Genomic DNA, 18,514 nt, shown 5'->3' with positions numbered 1-18,514 from the left:
CACACTTGTATTTCTTACCTTCTTGAGACCTGCAAAAAATGCCTACTTTTAAAAATATATACAGGTAAAAGCCAGTAAATTAGAATATTTTGAAAAACTTGATTTATTTCAGTAATTGCATTCAAAAGGTGTAACTTGTACATTATATTTATTCATTGCACACAGACTGATGCATTCAAATGTTTATTTCATTTAATTTTGATGATTTGAAGTGGCAACAAATGAAAATCCAAAATTCCGTGTGTCACAAAATTAGAATATTACTTAAGGCTAATACAAAAAAGGGATTTTTAGAAATGTTGGCCAACTGAAAAGTATGAAAATGAAAAATATGAGCATGTACAATACTCAATACTTGGTTGGAGCTCCTTTTGCCTCAATTACTGCGTTAATGCGGCGTGGCATGGAGTCCATGAGTTTCTGGCACTGCTCAGGTGTTATGAGAGCCCAGGTTGCTCTGATAGTGGCCTTCAACTCTTCTGCGTTTTTGGGTCTGGCATTCTGCATCTTCCTTTTCACAGATTTTCTATGGGGCTAAGGTCAGGGGAGTTGGCGGGCCAATTTAGAACAGAAATACCATGGTCCGTAAACCAGGCACGGGTAGATTTTGCGCTGTGTGCAGGCGCCAAGTCCTGTTGGAACTTGAAATCTCCATCTCCATAGAGCAGGTCAGCAGCAGGAAGCATGAAGTGCTCTAAAACTTGCTGGTAGACGGCTGCGTTGACCCTGGATCTCAGGAAACAGAGTGGACCGACACCAGCAGATGACATGGCACCCCAAACCATCACTGATGGTGGAAACTTTACACTAGACTTCAGGCAACGTGGATCCTGTGCCTCTCCTGTCTTCCTCCAGACTCTGGGACCTCGATTTCCAAAGGAAATGCAAAATTTGCATGGTTGGGTGATGGTTTGGGGTGCCATGTCATCTGCTGGTGTCGGTCCACTCTGTTTCCTGAGATCCAGGGTCAACGCAGCCGTCTACCAGCAAGTTTTAGAGCACTTCATGCTTCCTGCTGCTGACCTGCTCTATGGAGATGGAGATTTCAAGTTCCAACAGGACTTGGCGCCTGCACACAGCGCAAAATCTACCCGTGCCTGGTTTACGGACCATGGTATTTCTGTTCTAAATTGGCCCGCCAACTCCCCTGACCTTAGCCCCATAGAAAATCTGTGGGGTATTGTGAAAAGGAAGATGCAGAATGCCAGACCCAAAAACGCAGAAGAGTTGAAGGCCACTATCAGAGCAACCTGGGCTCTCATAACACCTGAGCAGTGCCAGAAACTCATCGACTCCATGCCACGCCGCATTAACGCAGTAATTGAGGCAAAAGGAGCTCCAACCAAGTATTGAGTATTGTACATGCTCATATTTTTCATTTTCATACTTTTCAGTTGGCCAACATTTCTAAAAATCCCTTTTTTGTATTAGCCTTAAGTAATATTCTAATTTTGTGACACACGGAATTTTGGATTTTCATTTGTTGCCACTTCAAGTCATCAAAATTAAATGAAATAAACATTTGAATGCATCAGTCTGTGTGCAATGAATAAATATAATGTACAAGTTACACCTTTTGAATGCAATTACTGAAATAAATCAAGTTTTTCAAAATATTCTAATTTACTGGCTTTTACCTGTATATATATATAATACAAGTACATTATTGGTATTATTCATTATCAATAGTGCTATTTCTATTGGTATTTGTATTGCTCCATTTTACTCAATAACAGTCGCAATTTTACAAGAAAAGCTTAAAATGTTGGCAATTTTATGAAAAAGAGTCGTAATTTTACTTGGAAAAAAGTCACAATTTTATAAGAAAACTTTAAAAGTTTGGCAATGTTATAATAATAATCGGAATTTTACTCAAGTTCACTCTTAAGTGCCGCATGATTAGATGATAATAATCAGCTTGGAACAATGACTCATAAGGAAGCCACACCACCCATAAGTTTGTAACACAACAATATTTCCTCCTCAAAAGTCTGTTAAATGCTAATTAGAGTTAGTGTCAGTTTGAAGTGAACCTGTAACATCCCTCGTTGTAAAATTACCATTAACCACCCTAAAAAAACAATCTGTCATATCCATCCATCCATCCATCTTCTTCCGCTTATCCGAGGTCGGGTCGCGGGGGCAGCAGCCTAAGCAGGGAAGCCCAGACTTCCCTCTCCCCAGCCACTTCGTCCAGCTCCTCCCGGGGGATCCCGAGGCGTTCCCAGGCCAGCCGGGAGACATAGTCTTCCCAACGTGTCCGTGGCCTCCTACCGGTCGGACGTGCCCTAAACACCTCCCTAGGGAGGCGTTCGGGTGGCATCCTGACCAGATGCCCGAACCACCTCATCTGGCTCCTCTCCATGTGGAGGAGCAGCGGCTTTACTTTGAGCTCCCCCCGGATGACAGAGCTTCTCACCCTATTTTTAAGGGAGAGACTCACCACCCGGTGGAGGAACCTCATTTGGGCCGCCTGTACCCGTGATCTTGTCCTTTTGGTCGTAACCCAAAGCTCATGACCATAGGTGAGGATGGGAACGTAGATCAACCGGTAAATTGAGAGCTTTGCCTTCCGGCTCAGCTCCTTCTTCACCACAACGGATCGATACAGCGTCCGCATTACTGAAGACGCCGCACCGATCCGCCTGTCGATCTCACGATCCACTCTTCCCTCACTCGTGAACAAGACTCCGAGGTACTTGAACTCCCCCACTTGGGGCAGGGTCTCCTCCCCAACCCGGAGATGGCATTCCACCCTTTTCCGGGCGAGAACCATGGACTCGGACTTGGAGGTGCTGATTCTCATCCCAGTCGCTTCACACTCGGCTGCGAACCGATCCAGCGAGAGCTGAAGATCCTGGCCAGATGAAGCCATCAGGACCACATCATCTGCAAAAAGCAGAGACCTAATCCTGCAGCCACCATTGGTATTTGTATTGCTCCAGTTTACTCAATAACAGTCGCAATTTTACAAGAAAAGCTTAAAGGGGAACATTATCACAATTTCAGAAGGGTTAAAACCATTAAAAATCAGTTCCCAGTGGCTTGTTATATTTTTCGAAGTTTTTTTCAAAATTTCCCTAAAAAAAGCTTCAAAGTGCCTGATTTTAACCACCCGTCCATTTTCCTGTGACGTCACATAGTGAAGCCAACACAAACAAACATGGCGGAAAGAACAGCAAGCTATAGCGACATTAGCTCGGATTCAGACTCGGATTTCAGCGGCTTAAGCGATTCAACAGATTACGCATGTATTGAAACGGACGGTTGTAGTGTGGAGGCAGGTAGCGAAAACAAAATTGAAGAAGAAACTGAAGCTATTGAGCCATATCGGTTTGAACCGTATGAAAGCGAAACCGAGGAAAACGACACGACAGCCAGCGACACGGGAGAAAGCGAGGACGAATTCGGCGATCGCCTTCTAACCAACGATTGGTATGTGTTTGTTTGGCATTAAAGGAAACTAACAACTATGAACTAGGTTTACAGCATATGAAATACATTTGGCAACAACATGCACTTTGAGAGTGCAGACAGCCCAATTTTCATCAATTAATATATTCTGTAGACATACCCTCATCTGCGCTCTTTTCCTGAAAGCTGATCTGTCCAGTTTTGGAGTTGATGTCAGCAGGCCAGGGAAGCTAGGGTCGATAGGGGGTTTAGCTCGCTCGTCTGCGGGAACAAACTACCGCCATTGCTTGCCGTGCTAGCGAAGTCCTTTGTCCCTGAATTGCTCACACACTCCGGCAGATTCAATGGGGGTCTGGTTGCAGATTTCTTTGACTTTATCGTTGGAAATGCATCTGCTTTGAGTGTCGCAGGATATCCACACATTCTTGCCATCTCTGTCGTAGCATAGCTTTCGTCGGTAAAGTGTGCGGAACAAACGACTGACCATTTTCGTCGGCTTTCCCCACACCCTCGTATTTTGAACAACATTCGTCCAATTTCTCGCCACTTTCGCATCTTTGGGCCACTGGTGCAACTTGAATCCGTCCCTGTTCGTGTTGTTACACCCTCCGACAACACACCGACGAGGCATGATGTCTCCAAGGTACGGAAAACAGTCGAAAAAAACGGAAAATAACAGAGCTGATTTGACTCGGTGTTTGAGAAAATGGCGGATTGCTTCCCGATGTGACGCCACGTTGTGACGTCATCGCTCTGAGAGCGAATATTAGAAAGGCGTTATATTGGCCAAAATTCACCCATTTAGAGTTCGGAAATCGGTTAAAAAAATATATGGTCTCTTTTCTGCAACATCAAGGTATATATTGACGCTTACATAGGTCTGGTGATAATGTTCCCCTTTAAAATGTTGGCAATTTTATGAAAAGACTCGTAATTTTACTTGAAAAAAGTCACAATTTTATAAGAAAACTTTAAAAGTTTGGCAATGTTATAATATATATTATTATTATATATTATTATTATTATATATTATAATAATAATCGGAATTTTACTTGGCAAAATTATGACAAAAGTCATAATTTTACTCAAGTTCACTCTAAGTGCCACATGATTAGATGATAATAATCAGCTTGGAACAATGACACATAAGGAAGCCACACCACCCATAAGTTTGTAACACAACAATATTTCCTCCTCAAAAGTCCCTAAAATGCTAATTGGAGTTAGTGTCAGTTTGAAGTGAACCTGTAAGACCCCTTGTTGTAAAATTACCTTTAACCACCCCAAAAAAACAATCCGTCATATATATATATACCTGCCATCATGGAAAGAAAAAAAATGTAAAAAGAAAAAAAAAAAATTAAATTGTTATATGTATCCAGTTATTATACTATAAAGTTATTTTCCATTTAACTTCACCAGTTTTAGATAATTTTTATTCAAAATTGCTGAATTTTCACATTTGCCGTTCATATACTGAGAAGAGACGGTGCGGTGATCAGCAGCCAGTTGAGGCACGTCACTCAGTGCCTCAACATGGATTCCGGACTCGGCTAACTACTGGCCTGCTGTGCAGTGAGACCGTATTGCTATATGAACTATATTATACATTTCCATAGTTTAGTTAGCTGAGGTATATAATGTACAGTGTATTTTGTCAACAACTGTATGTGTGTAAAGTATTTATTGTGCTGAGCGATCATAAAACGGCTGCAAAAGACGCACTGGCTGAGGCTCGCCTCCTGCACCCCCGCCGTAGAATTGTTATATCAACTAAAGCCCACACTTAAACTTTCCACGTGCAAGATTGAATCTATTTAAAAAATATATTTCATAAGAAGCCAAAAAGTGCAAAAACAATAACGTTGGTGTTGGAGGAGTTGTGAATGACTGCAGGGCCACAACATTATGTACACCTGCAGACTGCAGGTGTACCTAATTCACAACTCCTCCAACACGAACATTATTGTTTTTGCACTTTTTGGCTTCTTATTAAATAACTTTTGTAACCTATTTTCATGGGCTTTCCTCTTTTTGATGTTAAGTTCCTGTTATGCGCTGTTATACAGTATATGCCTTGAGCTCTTATTTTGAAGGCGCTAAGAGCGGAAGTGATGTCACGTTGCGGAGGTTTTTGAAAGAAGGTAAATAAAGTGGTCCTCGTGTAAACTGGAGCCTCCGTGTTTGTTATTTTGTCGTTTCATACAGTATAGGCGACATTTATAAACCCTCGGTTACACTTTTTTAAATAGATTCAATCTTGCACGTGGAAAGTTGAAGTGAGGGCTTTAGTTGCGGCGCATGGACTTAATTTCTAAGTAAAGGTAAGACCATAATAACGTTTTTTTTTATTAAATGTGCTTTTTTGTGTGCAACAGTTTGTATGTGTAAAGTTAAAGTTAAGTTAAAGTACCAATGATTGTCACACACACACTAGGTGTAATGAAATGTGTCCTCTGCATTTGACCCATCCCCTTGATCACCCCCTGGGAGGTGAGGGGAGCAGTGGGCAGCAGCGGCGCCGCGCCCGGGAATAATTTTTGGTGATTTAACCCCCAATTCCAACCCTTGATGCTGAGTGCCAAGCAGGGAAGAATGCTGGTATGAGCTTTTAAACATAACCCGTTAACTGCTGCCAATCAAATGGTGAATAAGATACTCTTTAGGGTTCATATGTTTGTAAATCTGACTGTGATGAAGTCAGTGCCTCACCAGCCATCAACCTCACCGCACGTCACTGGTTGCTTCTCTTGGTCTGCGCGTACGTGTTGATGAGATCGGGTGAGTGACCACCGGGCCAGTAAAAAAATTGTATTTCATAACATTTTTAATTGAAATTGTGTTATATATATATATAGACAATTGTCAAACAAAGGTGTTGTGTTAAACCACTAATGGTAACATAAGCTTACCGGTGGTGTTGTTGTTGTATTTTTTGCTTTGAAAAATGTTACTGTGAGGAAGTTTCAAACAGCACCTTTAACTCGAGACCGCCACTTCTGAGCTTAATCAACCCAACCGCTTTATAATCCATCCAGTAATTAATCCACTCAAAATCTTAAATAAGCACCAATTCCTATTGTCACACAATGCAACACTAACCTAACCTGCTAATTGATTTTATAGATGTATATTATATATTTGAAATGACTTATATTGTAAAGGTCTGTGAATACCATACCATACATTAATATAATTTCACTTTATCATTTATTACTTTATTACTGTTATTTTAAATGTGAATATAGGGACAAGCGGTGGAAAAATGAATGGCTAATTGTGATGAACAGAAACCCAGTGATGTATCTGTTGTTGTCTTTACAAGATGATTGTTGTGTGTACAGGAAGAAGGAGACGGCACAGACAGGAGGGACGGCGTATTAACTCTATTTAATGATATATATATATATATACACCAGTGACGTGCGGTGAGGTTGATGGCTGGTGAGGCACTGACTTCATCACAGTCAGATTTACAAACATATGAACCCTAAAGAGTATCTTATTCACCATTTGATTGGCAGCAGTTAACGGGTTATGTTTAAAAGCTCATACCAGCATTCTTCCCTGCTTGGCACTCAGCATCAAGGCTTGGAATTGGGGGTTATTAAATCACCAAAAATTATTACCGGGCGCGGCGCCGCTGCTGCCCACTGCTCCCCTCACCTCCCAGGGGGTGATCAAGGGGATGGGTCAAATGCAGAGGACACATTTTATTACACCTAATGTGTGTGTGACAATCATTGGTACTTTAACTTAACTTTAACTTTACACATACAAAAAAAAGCACATTTAATAAAAAAACGTTATTATGGTCTTACCTTTACTTATAAATGAAGTCCATGCGCCGCTGTTGTGCTGGATTAATGCACCCCCGCCGTAGAATGCACCCCCTAACGGGAGTGTTATATCAACTAAAGCCCTCACTTCAACTTTCCACGTGCAAGATTGAATCTATTTAAAAAAGTGTAACCGAGGGTTTATAAATGTCGCCTATACTGTATGAAACTACAAAATAACAAACACGGAGGCTCCAGTTCACACGAGGACCACTTTATTTACATTCTTTCAAAAAGCTCCGCTCCACTCCGACGTGTCATCATTTCCGCTCTTAGCGCCTTCAAAATAAGAGCGTTGATAGAGTGGCTGTGCCAGCAATCGGAGGGTTGCTGGTTACTGAGGTTAAATCCCCACCTTCTACCATCCTAGTCACGTCCGTTGTGTCCTTGGGCAAGACACTTCACCCCTTGCTCCTGATGGCTGCTGGTTAGCGCCTTGCATGGCAGCTCCCGCCATCAGTGTGTGAATGTGTGTGTGAATGGGTGAATGTGGAAATAGTGTCAAAGCGCTTTGAGTACCTTGAAGGTAGAAAAGCGCTATACAAGTATAACCCATTTATCATTTATGTATAGCTCAAGGCATATACTGTATATCAGCGCATAACAGGAACTTAACATCACAAAGAGGAAAGCCCATGAAAATAGGTTACAAAAGTTATTTAATAAGAAGCCAAAAAGTGCAAAAACAATAATGTTCGTGTTGGAAGAGTTGTGAATTAGGTACACCTGCAGTCTGCAGGTGTACGTCACTGATATACACTACCGTATTTTACGCACTATTAGCCGCACCTAAAAACCACAAATTTACTCAAAAGCTGACAGTGCGGCTTATAAACCGGTGCGCTTTATATATGGATTAATATTAAGATTCATTTTCATAAAGTTTAGGTCTCGCAACTACGGTAAACAGCCGCCATCTTTTTTCCCCGTAGAAGAGGAAGCGCTTCTTCTTCTACGCCAAGCAACCACCCGCCCCCGTAGAAGAAGAAGAAGCGCGCGGATATTACGTTTCATTTCCTTTGTGTGTTTACATCTGTAAAGACCACAAAATGGCTCCTACTAAGCGACAGGTTTCCGGTTCATGAAAAGACGCAATCTCTCCATCCGCACACGGACTACTATTTCACAGCAACTGCCTAAAGACTTTCAAGAAAAGCTGGCTACTTTCCGTGCATATTGTAAAAACAAGATAGCTGAAAAAAAGATCCGGCCAGAGAACATTATCAACATGGACGAGGTTCCACTGACTTTTGATATTCCTGTGAACCGCACTGTGGATACAACGGGAGCACGTACGGTGAATATTCGCACCACAGGGAATGAGAAGTCATCCTTCACTGTGGTTCTAGCTTGCCATGATAATGGCCAGAAACTTCCACCCATGGTGATATTCAAAAGGAAGACCTTGCCAAAAGAGACCTTTCCAGCCGGCGTCATCATAAAAAGCTAACTCGAAGGGATGGATGAAGAAAAGATGAGCGAGTGGTTAAGGGAAGTTTAAGTTTACGCGAAGAGGCCGGGTGGCTTTTTTCACGCAGCTCCGTCCATGTTGATATACGATTCCAAGCGCGCCCACATCACGCTGGTTTTAATATATTATTAAAGTTTGACTGACCTATTTGACTGTTTTTTTGACATTCCTTTAGCGCAGTTAGATGCGGCTTACAACACGGGGCGGCTTATAGGTGGACAAAGTTTTGAAATATGCCGTTCATTGAAGGCGCGGCTTATAACCCAGGGCGGCTTATGGTGCGGAAAATACGGTATATATAAAATATAAGACATTACACACGGTGCTCAAAAATCTATCAAAATGTTTTAGTAGGACTTTGGTAAGCTATGAAGCCGCACCGCTTTATGGATCGTACTGTGCTTCAACATAGGAGTATGGTGTGTGTTTAAGGTAAGAAATATTATCAGGCGTTTTGTTTCACAATATTTTGCAAAAGCAACTTTTCTTACCTTCTGGTACCTGCTGATCTGTATTTGGGATCTGTATAAACCCTGAAAATTGGGGCGCGTCCGCCTTTGTAGTCCGTGTCGACACCGTAGTCGATAAGCTTCTTCTTTTTCCTCTATCTTCTTGTTATGTGACATTCATCCTCCACTGTTGCCATTTCTAATATAAAGTAGTGTAAAGTTCTTACTTATATCTGTCAGTAAACTCGCCATGAAAGCATTAAAACATACCGGTGTAGTGAGTTTACATTATTCACCCAAGGAACTTTAGTTATTAGAGAGTTCCGGTCGGTTGTTGTTGTTGTTTCCGGATGAGGAGATGCTGCTCCGTTATTGATTGAAGTAAAGTCTGAATGTCATTAAAACAGTTAGCGCCATCTTTTGACACTTCTTCCACTCCCGTCCTTGCACGCTACACCGCTACAACAAAGATGACGGGCAGAAGACGCTGTCGAAGGTGAGCCACGTAAATTAGACCGCCCACAAAACGGCGCATCCTGAAGCGACTGTCAGAAAGCGACTTGAAGATGATGTGTAAAACATCATCTATGCAACATTTTGACCAAAGAACCACCATTACATGTTATGTAGACCACAAGGATGTCTTTTACATTTAGAAAAAAATAAATAAATAATATGACTCCTTTAATGCGCCCTATAATCAGGTGCGCTTTATATATGAAAAATATAAAAAATAGACCATTCATCGGCAGTGCGCCTTATAATGTGGTGCGCCCTATGGTCCGGAAAACACGGTAACTAGATTTAATTTTTGCTTTCACATAATTTCTGTGTTCTAACTATCGTGGGATCACACTCCTCAGCCTTCCCGGTAAGGTCTATTCAGGTGTACTGGAGAGGAGGCTACGCCGGATAGTCGAACCTCGGATTCAGGAGGAACAGTGTGGTTTTCGTCCTGGTCGTGGAACTGTGGACCAGCTCTATACTCTCGGCAGGGTCCTTGAGGGTGCATGGGAATTTGCCCAACCAGTCTACATGTGTTTTGTGGACTTGGAGAAGGCATTCGACAGTGTCCCTCGGGAAGTCCTGTGGGGAGTGCTCAGAGAGTATGGGGTATCGGACTGTCTGATTGTGGCGGTCCGCTCCCTGTATGCTCGGTGCCAGAGCTTGGTCCGCATTGCCGGCAGTAAGTCGGACACTTTTCCAGTGAGGGTTGGACTCCGCCAAGGCTGCCCTTTGTCACCGATTCTGTTCATAACTTTTATGGACAGAATTCCTAGGCGCAGTCAAGGCGTTGAGGGGATCCGGTTTGGTGGCTGCAGGATTAGGTCTCTGCTTTTTGCAGATGATGTGGTCCTGATGGCTTCATCTGGCCAGGATCTTCAGCTCTCACTGGATCGGTTCGCAGCCGAGTGTGAAGCGACTGGGATGAGAATCAGCACCTCCAAGTCCGACTCCATGGTTCTCGCCCGGAAAAGGGTGAAGTGCCATCTCCGGGTTGGGGAGGAGATCTTGCCCCAAGTGGAGGAGTTCAAGTACCTCGGAGTCTTGTTCACGAGTGAGGGAAGAGTGGATCGTGAGATCGACAGGCGGATCGGTGCGGCGTCTTCAGTAATGCGGACGCTGTATCGATCCGTTGTGGTGAAGAAGGAGCTGAGCCGGAAGGCAAAGCTCTCAATTTACCGGTCGATCTACGTTCCCATCCTCACCTATGGTCATGAGCTTTGGGTTATGACCGAAAGGACAAGATCACGGGTACAAGCGGCCGAAATGAGTTTCCTCCGCCGGGTGGCGGGGCTCTCCCTTAGAGATAGGGTGAGAAGCTCTGCCATCCGGGAGGAGCTCAAAGTAAAGCCGCTGCTCCTCCACATCGAGAGGAGCCAGATGAGGTGGTTCGGGCATCTGGTCAGGATGCCACCCGAACTCCTCCCTAGGAAGGTGTTTAGGGCACGTCCGACCGGTAGGAGGCCACGGGGAAGACCCAGGACACGTTGGGAAGACTATGTCTCCCGGCTGGCCTGGGAACGCCTCGGGGTTCCACAGGAAGAGCTGGACGAAGTGGCTGGGGAGAGGGAAGTCTGGGCTTCCCTGCTTAGGCTGCTGCCCCCGCGACCCGACCTCGGATAAGCGGAAGAAGATGGATGGATGGATGGAACACTCCGAATGAAGATAAGCGTTATAATAATCATTAAGTCTAACATTGTAGTCAAAAGAAAAACTACTTATCTCAATACATATATGCTTCCCATTTGCAAAGTGATTTTTGAATGGAATATGTCGACAGATCTTTCAAATTGGGGCTCATAGAAACCAAAAATGAGCAAATAATGGGCATATGGATGTCATCCTGTGTACTTGCAGCTTGTCCATGAGCTTTTTAAAGTAAAACCATTTGATTTTATGCTGTTCTCACTGAGAATCATTTAAAAGTTATATGAGGTAACTCTGTTTAACAAGCATTAAAAATTAAACAGCTTTACAACCATTTGGGAGGTGCACTGTGTTGCAATAAGGAGAATAGTTTACCTTATTGTATTGAGTTTTTTTTTGCTGTGTTCATACAAACTTTCATGCACCAAAAAAATGATGATTAAACATTTTTTTCAAAACATGATGGGCTAATGGCGCCAAGTTATGTTAGGTGCATTTAAGGACTTATTTATCATCTGAGTGGAGGAAGTGTTTTAATGACATTCAGACTTTACTTCAATCAATAATGGAGCAGAAATGTGTCCCGTGAAAAAAACGTCAACTCTCTAATAACTAAAGTTCCTTGGGTGAATAATGTAAACTCACTACACCGGTATGTTTTAGCGCTTTCATGGCGAGTTTACTGACAGATATAAGTAAGAACTTTACACTACTTTATATTAGAAATGGCAACAGTGGAGGATGAAAGTCACATAACAAGAAGATAGAGAAAAAGAAGAAGCTTATCAACTACGGGTCGACACGGACTACAAAGGCGGACGCACGCAATTTTTCAGGCTTTATGCAGATCCCAAATACAGATCAGCAGGTACCAGAAGGTAAGAAAAGTTGCTTTTGCATAATATTGCGAAACAAAACGCACAACCTTATACATATACTAGGTTTGGTTGATATCAGCACTTCAGTCATCAACAATTATATCATCAGAGAAATGGACATTGAAACAGTGTAGGTCTGACTTGGTAGGATATGTACAGCGAGCAGTGAACATAGTGAGCTCAGAAAGCATAAGAACAAGTATATACATTTGATTATTTACATTTGATCATTTACAATCTGGGGAGGTGGGATGTGGTGGGGGGAGGGTGTTAGTCAAGGGTTGAAATTGCCTGGAGGTGTTGTTTTAGAGCGGTTTTGAAGGAGCATAGAGATGCACTTTCTTTTACACCTGTTGGGAGTGCATTCCATATTGATGTGGCATAGAAGGAGAATGAGTTAAGACCTTTGTTAGTTCGGAATCTGGGTTTGACGTGGTTAGTGGAGCTCCCCCTGGTGTTGTGGTTAAGGAAGTAGTTTGACATGTACTTCGGTATCAGGGAGGTGTAGCGGATTTTATAGACCAGGCTCAGTGCAAGTTGTTTGACTCTGTCCTCCACCCTGAGCCAGCCCACTTTGGACACTTAAAGAGTTCATCAAAACTGAAGTATCCATCCATCCATCCATCCATCTTCTTCCGCTTATCCGAGGTCGGGTCGGGGGGGCAGCAGCTTAAGCAGGGAAGCCCAGACTTCCCTCTCCCCAGCCACTTCGTCCAGCTCCTCCCGGGGGATCCCGAGGCGTTCCCAGGCCAGCCGGGAGAGATAGTCTTCCCAGCGTGTCCTGGGTCTTCCCCGTGGCCTCCTACCGGTCGGACGTGCCCGAAACACCTTCCTAGGGAGGCGTTCGGGTGGCATCCTGACCAGATGCCCGAACCACCTCATCTGGCTCCTCTCGATGTGGAGGAGCAGCGGCTTTACTTTGAGCTCCCCCCGAATGACAGAGCTTCTCACCCTATCTATAAGGGAGAGCCCCGCCACTCGGCGGAGGAAACTCATTTCGGCCGCTTGTACCCGTGATCTTGTCCTTTCAGTCATGACCCAAAGCTCATGACCATAGGTGAGGATGAGAACGTAGATCGACCGGTAAATCGAGAGCTTTGCCTTCCGGCTCAGCTCCTTCTTCACCACAACGGATCGATACAGCGTCCGCATTACTGAAGACGCCGCACCGATCCGCCTGTCGATCTCACGATCCACTCTTCCCCCACTCGTGAACAAGACTCCGAGGTACTTGAACTCCTCCACTTGGGGCAAGATCTCCTCCCCAACCCGGAGATGGCACTCCACCCTTTTCCGGGAGAGAACCATGGACTCGGACTTGGAGGTGCTGATTCCCATCCCAGTCGCTTCACACTCGGCTGCGAACCGATCCAGTGAGAGCTGAAGATCTTGGCCGGAGGAAGCCATCAGGACCACATCATCTGCCAATAGCAGAGACCTAATCCTGCAGCCACCAAACAAGATACCCTCAACGCCCTGACTGCGCCTAGAAATTCTGTCCATAAAGGTTATGAACAGAATCGGTGACAAAGGGCAGCCTTGGCGGAGTTCAACCCTCACTGGAAACGTAAAGAGTTCATCAAAACTGAAGTAGAAAAACTGAAATAAAACACTTGAATTATTATTTGATATCCACAGTTCTGGAAAGAGAAACAGCAAAACAATAGATAGGGAATTACATTTTGAGTCAGTTGGTGTTCTGGTTCCTGAGAGATTGTTTTCTTTCATGGCTGGAATCGTCTGTGAAACGGGAGACAAAGGCATCGAGATGCAGAACGAAACTACTTTTATGCTAATAACGAGCGCCGCGGGGTAAATTGTACCGAGCACTGTAGGGTGATTAAACCTGATTTGACAGTCAGTGAGTGAGAATGATGAAGAGGTTCTGATACACCGCTGTGTCGGGTCGCTCAGTGCACATCTCCAAATGCTTCTTGGCCATACTTTAATGCTCCTGGCTCCAGTTCAAGATCTGATACGTTTGTCAAAACACCCACATGGACTGTCATCCGGCATGTTACTTTGCAGAACTATAAACATGTGAGAAATAGACACAGTATCGTTCTCATGTTACCTCAGCCTATGTAACCACTGTGAGTAAAACCCTGCTTTGTAAAAACTAATTCAGTAAGGAGATTTAAAAAAAAGGGGAGCAGGTATGGTGAGTGGGCCATGGAGGAGAGGGAAGAGATTACCTCTGTTTCTTCCATGCTGGTATTTGCTCGGAGCTTAATCCATAGCTGGAGTCTCTGAGCTCCCACATTGCTGCCATTCAAACGCTCGTCTCTTTGAAATGCTTAACCTCGGCTCTGCCGCAAACTGAGAGGAGAATGCCTGTCATGCTTTAGAGATGTTAAGGCAGCAGAGTTGTTTATCTTCGCTTCTCCCGATATGATAACAACTCATTTGACGTCCCTTGGGGTCAATCAATCCATCACTCAAAGTTTATTTGTATAGCCCTGAATCACGAGTGTCTCAAAGGGCTGCACAAGCCACAACGACTTCCTCGGTACAGATCCCTCATCAGGGCAAGAGAAATCTCAACCCAATGGGATGACAATGAGAAACCTTGGAAGGGATGTGGGGACCCTCCCTGGGCGACCGGTACAATGGACGTGGAGTGGATCTAGTTAATAGTGTGAGAGTCCAGTCCATAGTGGATCTAACATAATATTGTGAGAGTCCAGTCCATAGTGGATCTAACATAATATTGTGAGAGTCCAGTCCATAGTGGATCTAACATAATAGTGAGAGTCCAGTCCATAGTGGGTTTAACATAATAGTGAGAGTCCAGTCCATAGTGGAGCTAACATAATAGTGAGAGAGTCCAGTCCATAGTGGATCTAACATAATAGTGTGAGAGTCCAGTCCATAGTGGATCTAACATAATAGTGTGAGAGTCCAGTCCATAGTGGATCTAACATAATAGTGAGAGTCCAGTCCATAGTGGATCTAACGTAATAGTGAGAGAGTCCAGTCCATAGTGGATCTAACGTAATAGTGAGAGAGTCCAGTCCATAGTGGATCTAACATAATAGTGTGAGAGTCCAGTCCATAGTGGATCTAACATAATAGTGAGAGTCCAGTCCATAGTGGATCTATTGTAATAGTGAGAGAGTCCAGTCCCTAGTGGATCTAACATAATAGTGTGAGAGTCCAGTCCATAGTGGATCTAACATAATAGTAAGAGTCCAGTCCATAGTGGGGCCAGCAGGAGACCATCCCGAGCGGAGACGGGTCAGCAACGCAGAGATGTCCCCAACCGATGCACAGGCGAGCGGTCCGCCACGGGTCCCGACTCTGGACAGCCAGCACTTCATCCATGGCCACCAGACCTGTGTACCCCCCTTCCACAAGGGAGAGGGGGCAGAAAGAAAACGGCATATCAACTGGTCTAAAAAGGGAGTCCATTTAAAGGCTAGAGTATACAAATGAGTTTTAAGATGGAATGCTTCTACTGAGGTAGCATCTCTAACTGTTACCGTGGAGGGCATTCCATAGTACTGGAGCCCCAATAGAAAACGCTCTATAGCCCGCAGACTTTTTTTGTATTAAAGTGCTGAGAAATGTGAGTGACCAACACAAAAAAATTAATGTCTGTGGGATCTTGAGAGTAAAACGGACAGCCTACCTCTTGGCAGTAATACCAACATTGCTCCATTTTCGTGACATTTAATATGACATTTTGCCACATCAATTTCTTTGCTCAGGTTATTTTGCTAAAATTGCAGGTCACACTGCTAATTTAGCTCTGAATGATGACTGCAATAAAAAATAAAAAAAATCCCACAGCCTGTTTGAGGGTTGCCAATAAATTCAGCTCCCTCCGCCTCACAGCTCTGCAGCCAATCTTTCTGTTTGATTAAACTTTGCACCCCAGCCTCTGGAAATATCTAAAGGCACTTAGATTTACGGCCATATCTGTTAAATTATTGACACCTCACTACTTTGCGGTCAATTTCATTACTAATGTTTGGTGACTTGTAACTGACAATCAGTGCTCTACTCAGAGGCATGTTTATGCTGGATATGATGAGTCTGTGGTCGACATGAAACAGGTGTTGTCTTTGAAGCAAAGATCCGCAGGGTTGGCTCTGCAATAGTTGGAAATGACACAGTGCGAGAGTGATAAAAGGAGGTTGTCTTTTAAAGAGAGTATGCAGGTAAATGTTTCATTCTGTTGTTTGCCGTGTCCGACCCAGGCAATGCTACGGCTGGCTACAGTTTCCCGAGAGAGCAGTTGTTGCGTGAGGCCCCTAAGCGGGCTGCTTGTCGGGTCGCTCTATAAATTGCTACCATACAAGTGAATTACTCCATGATGTGTCATGGAGACAGCCAACAGCCTTATAGGCATCAAGCCACACACTTATTTTCTCCTTTCCTCACAGTAATTCCTCAGTGACAGCTAGCACAGCAAACAGAAACAACTCTGTATTGAAAACAATTGCCTGGAACTGTAATTTTAGCTCATCCGGAGTTGTTGTCGTGCTCAGATTCAACAAAACTATAAGTACTGAGAAATGTGCACCCTCGCATTTTGAGGAAAATAACAGACGTCGGCACTACGCAGCAGATTGTGGATCTGAATTGGAAACTTGGAAGTTTGTGTTTGTTCTATCACTCCATCAGTCAATCAATGTGCGGCCGTAGCCGAGAGACCTTGCACAACCCTCCGCCAGCTAGTCGGGGTCGCCCATGGCAGAGCCCAGCTTTGAAACAAGGATCCCAGTGTCCCGTGTGATTACTTCGGGGTAGGTGAGGCGACCCCTGGTAGATGGGATATCAGGCACGGAAGCAATAACCAGCAAACTGTGACGTTGGCTCAGACGGGTGCTTGCTCGAGGTCGGTTGCCGTTTATTTGGTCCAAGGTGGGATGGGGCTGCCACGACAAGCCTTGAACCCTTCGAAGCAACTTGGTATAGCAACCGTCAAGGCGCATTGAGGGTCCAGGTACACGAGGGTGGAGACTTGAAGAGGCCTAGCTTAAGAGAATTGGGCAGGTTGGAGTGCCGTATACAGACCTTGCACAACCCTCCGCCAGCTATTCGGGGTCGCCCATGGCAGAGCCCAGCTTTGAAACAAGGATCCCAGTGTCCCGTGTGATTACTTCGGGGTAGGTGAGGCGACCCCTGGTAGATCGTTTCCAAAGGAGGAGCTGGGATATCAGGCACGGAAGCAATGACCAGCAAACTGTGACGTTGGCTCAGACGGGTGCTTGCTCGAGGTCGGTTGCCGTATATTTGGTCCAAGGTGGGATGGGGCTGCCACGACAAGCCTTGAACCCTTCGAAGCAACTTGGTATTGCAACCGTCAAGGCGCATTGAGGGTCCAGGTACACGAGGGTGGAGACTTGAAGAGGCCTAGCTTAAGAGAATTGGGCAGGTTGGAGTGCCGTATACAGACCTTGCACAACCCTCCGCCAGCTATTCGGGGTCGCCCATGGCAGAGCCCAGCTTTGAAACAAGGATCCCAGTGTCCCGTGTGATTACTTCGGGGTAGGTGAGGCGACCCCTGGTAGATCGTTTCCAAAGGAGGAGCTGGGATATCAGGCACGGAAGCAATGACCAGCAAACTGTGACGTTGGCTCAGACGAGTGCTTGCTCGAGGTCGGTTGCCGTATATTTGGTCCAAGGTGGGATGGGGTTGCCACGACAAGCCTTGAACCCTTCGAAGCAAGTTGGTATAGCAACCGTCAAGGCGCATTGAGGGTCCAGGTACATGAGGGTGGAGACTTGAAGAGGCCTAGCTTAAGAGAATTGGGCAGGTTGGAGTGCCGTATACAGTCGTGGTAAAAAGTTTACATACACTTGTAAAGAACATCATGTCATGGCTGTCTTGAGCAGTGTTGGGTTAGTTACTGAAAACCAGTAACTAGTTACAGTTACTAGTTACTTTATTTCAAAAGTAACTCAGTTACTAACTCAGTAACTTACACCAAAAAGTAATGTGTTACTGTGAAAAGTAACTATTTAGTTACCTCTTTTTTCCCCCTTTTTTAAGGCTCCCATTAATGCCCTTTTAGCCTTCATTTCAGTACTGTTATTGCACTGGAGAATAATAAAATCTGTTGATCAACTTGACATGCATTTGCATCACTGAACTCAGAAAGCAATGTGGTCTACATACAACACACAAAGACAAAGATATGTTTCAAAGGGCCAATTTATTTCAGGCCACAACAAATTGACAAAACTATTTTAAATAGCTGCAACATAATGGCACTTTAACTTTAAGTAGATAGGATCTTTGATCCAAGACACAACTATGGACTGGATTCTCACACTATTATGTTAGATCCACTATGGACTGG

The sequence above is a fragment of the Nerophis lumbriciformis genome, linkage group LG12 (genome assembly GCF_033978685.3).
Source record: "Nerophis lumbriciformis linkage group LG12, RoL_Nlum_v2.1, whole genome shotgun sequence".
Lineage (NCBI taxonomy): Eukaryota > Metazoa > Chordata > Actinopteri > Syngnathiformes > Syngnathidae > Nerophis > Nerophis lumbriciformis.
This window is presented reverse-complemented; position numbering follows the sequence as displayed.